We start from the raw sequence: 7,182 nt of genomic DNA, 5'->3' as shown, positions 1-7,182 counted from the left end.
ATTTTACTAAACCGAATTAATCATTAGTTATTTTACAAAATTAACAAAATTGGTATCCATAGGTTCCTATTTATTTAATTTATTAAATTATTCAAGTAGTTAATAATCCATACATTCCCCCCCAACCCGAGCAAAATATTGAGGTTTATAAATTGGATAGGTATCGGTTGGGGTTAAACCTTTTCATTGGTTGGGCCACGTCTGGTTTGGGCTGTGCCTTTATATCAACAGAACTTATTAAGGCCCAAGTCTAAGCCTAGGCCAACCATCAAGCCTAGATTTTGAGCCTGTGCCCGACCATCATATAAAGTTCGGATTTTTTCTTGCCTAATTATTTATATACTTATTTTAAAAAGTTAAAAGATTTTATTGATTTAATTTACTAGATTATTTAATTATGTCCCTCTCTATCTTACTGCTCGGTGTCCAATATTTAACGGTTGTCAACAGGTGGGGATTGGTCTAGGTAGCTTGGATATTTATTTATTTTATTAAATTAAATTATTCAATTATATATTTTACAAAATTAAAAAAATTATTATCCATAGATTTCTATTTATTTAATTAACTAATTGACTTCATTAATTAATCATTTATTAACAAGTTAAGGAGGTTGGGAATAAACTTGTTCACAGGCAGCACCAAGTTTGGGTTGGACTTTGTCTTTATTCAATAGAATATATTGAAGCCCAACTTTAAGCCCGACCCAACCATTAGACCTATCTCTTGAGTCGAGCCGACGAGGAAAGCGTTATTGTTTATTACTCCCTTATTTCCTCACCAATTTATTTATATATTTAATTTAGTAAGTTAAAAAATTTTATTTATTTAATTTGCTAAACGATTTAGTTTTATCAAAAAATTATTTCACTATATCTCTCCCTCCCTGAGTCTAATATTTTGGGTTATCAATGGGCCGGGCTTGGTTTTAGATAGATTGGATATTTATTTATTATTTTACTAAATGAATTGAGTCATTATATATAATTTATTTTTTGTTATTTAGGTTAATAAATTAGTTAATAATTTATTTTTCTCTTTCTCTGGATCCTTATTTTTTGGGTTATCAACGAGTTAGGTCTACAGTGTTAAAGCATGTACCTGTCCCGTCCCAATGATTAATGAAATTTTATTTATTTTACTAAACTATATTATTCGTTTATATATTTAAATACTTTAGATAAACTATTATGTATAAATTTTTATTTATTTGATTCACCCCGACACCCAATAATAAATGAGTATTTAGTTATTTTATTAAATTAAATTTTTGATTTGTTTATTTTACAAAATTTAGTAAAATATTATCCATAGATTTCTATTTATTAATTTACTAAATTATTCAAGTAATTAATCATTTATTTAACTATTTAGGAGAGCTTGGACAAGTCTTGCACCAATCACAAGTGAATATTTATTTATATTTTTTTGTTAAAGTTAATTATTGATTTATCTATTTTATAAAATTAAGTAAATTATTATCCATAGATTTCTATTTACTTAATTTATTGAATTCTTTAATTAACTAATTAATTAATTATTTTCCTAAAAACCAAAAAATAAAGTTTTCATTTTTTGAAGCATTTATCATTCTTATAACTTACAATTACTCAGTCAGAAGAGTCTTCACAAAGGCTAAGAGATAATATGTTATTGGTTTTGAAAAATATAAACCATTATGACACTCAACATCTTACAACCCGACACCCAATAATAAATGAGTATTTAGTTATTATAATAAATTAAATTGTTGATTTGTTTATTTTACAAAATTAAGTAAAATATTATCCATAGATTTCTATTTTTTAATTTACTAAATTATTCAAGTAATTAATAATTTATTTAACTATTTAGTTATTTGAACCACTCTCCCAAAGCCTAATATTTAGGGCTATTAATAGGTTAGGTCTCCGCTTGGATTAAAATTATTAAGGGGATCAATAGAACATATTTATGTGCAAATATGAGTCTAGGTTGAACTTCGGGCCTACATATTGAGCATAAGCCTGAAGTTCTTATAGAGCCCTAATCACGGTGAGGAAATTCTTTGTTTCTCTCATTTTCTCACCTAATTTCTTATATAGTTATGCTATTAAGTTAAAAAATATTTACTGAACTTACTAAATTATTTTAGTTTATAAACAAATTATTTCTCTCTCTATCTCTCTCCCTCCTGAGTTACATATTTAGGGTTGTCAAAGGATTGGGTTTAGATCTAGATATTTTGGATATTTATTTATTTTTCCAAAAGTTAGTAAATTATTATTCATAGATTTTATTTATTTACGTAACTAAATTATTCATCGAATTAATGATTTAATTTATGAACAACGGATTAGTTTTGGTCTCGAATAGGCTATACATGTCTTGTCCCAAATAATAACTGAAAATTTATTTATTTATTTTATTAAATTAAATTATTCATTTATTTGTTTTAATACATTAAGTAAATTATTCTCTATAAAGTTTTATTTATTTAATTCAACCTGTGACCAATATTTACGGTTGTCAATGATGCAAGTTTGGTTGGGGATAGCTTGGACTAGTCTTGCACAACCCACAAGTGAATATTTATATATATTTTTTGTTAAAGTTAATTATTGATTTATCTATTTTATAAAATTAAGTAAATTATTATCCATAGATTTCTATTTACTTAATTTATTGAATTGTTTAATTAACTCATTAATTAATTATTTTTCTAACAAATTATTTCTCTCTCTCTCTCTCTCTCTCTCTCTCTTACGGAGACTATTTTTAGGGTAATTAATATGTTTAGTGAGGTGTGGGATATGATGTACCTGTCCTGTCCCAATAATAAATGTAATTTTATTTATTTATTTTACTAAACCAAATTAATCATTAATTATTTTACAAAATTAACTAAATTGGTATCCATTGGTTCCTATTTATTTAATTTAATAAATTATTCAAGTAGTTAATAATCCATAGATTTCCCCCCCAACCCGAGCAAAATATTTAGGTTTATAAATTGGATAGGAACCGGTTGGGGTTAAACCTTTTCATTGGTTGGGCCACGTCTGGTTTGGGCTTTGCCTTTATATCAACAGAACTTATTAAGGTCCAAGTCTAAGCCAAGGCCAACCATCAATCCCAGATTCTGAGCCTGTGCCGGACCATCATATAAAGCTCGGATTGCGATAAGGAAATTTTTGTTCTTTGTCTCTTCTCATTTTCTAGAAATCTCTCTTCCATATTTGTTGCTAACATGTAACTATTTACAATGATTCCATTAATAAAGAGCTAACTACTCTCTCTTTTTTTTTCCTAATTATTTATATACTTATTTTAAAATGTTAAAAGATTTTATTGATTTAATTTACTAGATTATTTAAATGTATCCCTCTCTATCTTACTGCTCGGTGTCCAATATTTAAGGGTTGTCAACAGGTGGGGTTTGGTGTAGGTAGCTTGGATATTTATTTATTTTATTAAATTAAATTATTCAATTTTATATTTTAAAAAATTAAGAAAAGTATTATCCATAGACTTCTATTTATTTAAATAACTAATTGACTTCATTAATTAATAATTTGTTAACAGGTTAAGGAGATTGGGATTAAACTTGTTCACAGGCAGTGCCAAGTTTGAGTTGGACTTTGTCTTTATTCAATAGAATATATTGAAGCCCAACTTTAAGCCCGACCCAACCATTCGACCTATCTCTTGAGCCGAGCCCGACGAGGATAGTGTTATTGTTTATTACTCCCTTATTTCCTCACCAATTTATTTATATATTTAAGTTAGTAAGTTATTAATTTTTATTTATTTAATTTTCTAAACGATTTAATTTTATCAAAAATTTATTTCAATATATCTCTCTGTCCCCGAGTCTAATATTTTGTGTTATCAATGGGTCGGGCTTGGTTTTAGATAGATCGGAGATTTATTTATTAATTTTCCAAATGAATTGAGTCATTATATATAGATTTTATTATTTAGTTTAATAATTTAATTTCTCTTTCTCTGCATCCTTATTTTTTGGGTTATCAACGAGTTAGGTCAAGTATGGTATATAGCATGTACCTCTCTCGTCACAATAATTAATGATTTTTTTTTTATTCTTTTGTATTACTAAACTAAATTACTTGTTTATATATTTAAATATATTATTTTAACTATTATGTATAAATTTTTATTTATTTGATACAACCCGACACACAATAATAAATGAGTATTTTGTTATTTTGTTAAATTAAATTGTTGATTTGTTTATTTTACAAAATTAAATAAAATATTATCCATAGATTTCTATTTTTTAATTTATTAAATTATTCAAGTAATTAATAATTTTTTTAACTATTTAGTTATTTGAACCTCTCTCCCAAAGCCTAATATTTAGGGCTATTAGTAGGTTAGGTCTCCGCTTGGATTAAAATTATTAACGGGATCAATAGAACATATTTATGCACAAATATGAGTCCAGGTTGAACTTCGGGCCAACATATTGAGCATGAGCCTGAAGTTCATATAGAGCCCTAATCACGGTGAGGAAATTCTTTGTTTCTCTCATTTTCTCACCAAATTACTTATATAGTTAAGTTATTAAGTTAAAAAATATTTACTGAATTTTATTTTAGTTTATAAACAAATTATTTCTCTCTCTCTCTCTCTCTCCCTCCTGAGCTACATATTTAGGGTTGTCAATGGATTGGGTTTAGATCTAGATATTTTGGATATTTATTTATTTTTCCAAAAGTTAGTAAATTATTATTCATAGGTTTTATTTATTTCCATAACTAAATTATTCATCTAATTAATGATTTAATTTATGAACAACGGATTAGTTCTGGTGTCGAATAGGCTATAACATGTCTTGTCCCAATAATAACTGAAATTTTATTTATTTATTTTACTAAATTAAATTATTCATTTTAGGGTAATTAATATGTTTAGTGAGGTGTGGGATAGGATGTACATGTCCCGTCCCAATACTAAATGTAATTTTATTTATTTATTTTACTAAACCAAATTAATCATTAATTATTTACAAAATTAACTAATTTTAGTTACCATAGGTTCCTATTTATTTAATTTATTAAATTATTCAAGTACTTAATAATCCATAGATTCCCCCCAACCCGAGCAAATTTTTTAGGTTTATAAATTGGATAGGTATCGGTTGGGGTTAAATATTTTCATTGGTTGGGCCACGTCTGGTTTGGGCTTTACCTTTATTTCAACAGAACTTATTAAGGCACAAGTCTAAGCCAAGGCCAACAATCAATCATAGATTTTGAGTCTGTGCTCGACCATCATATAAAGCTTGGATTGCGATAAGGAAATTTTTGTTCTTTGTCTCTTTCTCATTTTCTTGAAATCTCACTTCCATATTTGATGCTAACATATAACTATTTACAATGATGTCATTAATAAAGAGCTAACTAGTCTCTCTTTTTCTTGCCTAATTATTTATATACTTATTTTAAAAAGTTAAAATATTTTATTGATTTAATTTACTAGATTATTTAATTATATCCCTCTCTATCTTCCTGCTCGGTGTCCAATATTTAACGGTTGTCAACAAGTGGTGATTAGTCTAGGTAGCTTGGATATTTATTTAATTTATTAAATTAAATTATTCAATTATATATTTTACAAAATTAAGAAAATTATTATCCATAGATTTTCTATTTATTTAATTAACTAATTGACTTCATTAATTAATAATTTATTAACAAGTTATGGAGGTTGGGATTAAACTTGTTCACAAGCAGTGCCAAGTTTGGGTTGGACTTTGTCTTTATTCAACAGAATATATTGAAGCCCAACATTAAGCCCGACCCAACCATTAGACCTATCTCTTGAGTCGAGCCCAGCGAGGAAAGTGTTATTGCTTATTACTCCCTTAATGGGTCGGGCTTGGTTTTAGTTAGATTGGATATTTATTTATTATTTTTCTAAATGAATTGAGTCATTATATATAGGTTTTATTATTTAGTTTAATTAATTAATTAATAATTTAATTTCTCTTTCTCTGGATCCTTATTTTTTGGGTTATCAACGAGTTAGGTCTAGTGTGGTATATAGCTTGTACCTGTCTCGTCCCAATAATTAATGATTTTTTTTATTCTTTTGTTTTACTAAACTAAATTATTTGTTTATATATTTAAATACATTATTTTAACTATTATGTATAAATTTTTATTTATCTGATACAACCCGACACCCTATAATAAATGAGTATTTAGTTATTTTTTTAAATTAAATTGTTGATTTGTTTATTTTACAAAATTAAATAAAATATTATCCATAGATTTCTATTTTTTAATTTACTAAATTATTCAAGTAATTAATAATTTATTTAACTATTTAGTTATTTGAACCTCTCTCCCTAAGGCTAATATTTAGGGCTATTAGTAGGTTAGGTCTTAGCTTGGATTAAAATTATTAACGGGATCAATAGAACATATTTATGTGCAAGTTTGAGTCCAGGTTGAACTTCGAGCCTACATCTTGAGAATGAACCTGAAGTTCATATAGAGCCCTAATCATGGTGAGGAAATTCTTTATTTCTCTCATTTTCTCACCTAATTACTTATATAGTTATGCTTTTAAGTTGAAAAATATTTACTGAACTTAGTAAATTACTTTAGTTTATAAACAAATTATCTCTCTCTCTCTCTCTCTCTCCCTCCCGAGTTACATATTTAAGGTTGTCAATGGATTGGGTTCAGATCTAGATAGTTTGGATATTTAATTATTTTTCCAAAAGTTAGTAAATTATTATTCATAGGTTTTATTTATTTCCGTAACTAAATTATTCATCTAATTAATGATTTAATTTACGAACAACGGATTAGTTATGGTGTCGAATAGGCTGTAACATGTCTTGTCCCAATAATAACTGAAATTTTATTTATTTATTTTATTCTCCATAAAGTTTTATTTATTTAATTCAACGTGTGACCAATATTTACGGTTGTCAATGATGCAAGTTTGGATGGGGATAGCTTGGACTAGTCTTGCACCAATCACAAGTGAATATTTATTTATATTTTTTTGTTAAAGTTAATTATTGATTTATCTTTTTATAAAATTAAGTAAATTATTATCCATAGACTTCTACTTACTTAATTTATTGAATTCTTTAATTAACAAATTATTTTTCTCTCTCTCTCGGAGACTATTTTAGGGTAATTAATATGTTTAGTGAGGTGT

This window comes from Nelumbo nucifera, chromosome 6, assembly GCF_055504915.1.
Source record: "Nelumbo nucifera cultivar China Antique chromosome 6, China Antique-T2T, whole genome shotgun sequence".
Classification (NCBI taxonomy): domain Eukaryota; kingdom Viridiplantae; phylum Streptophyta; class Magnoliopsida; order Proteales; family Nelumbonaceae; genus Nelumbo; species Nelumbo nucifera.
The sequence above is the reverse complement of the archived record's forward strand: the minus strand, read 5'-3'. Positions refer to the sequence as shown.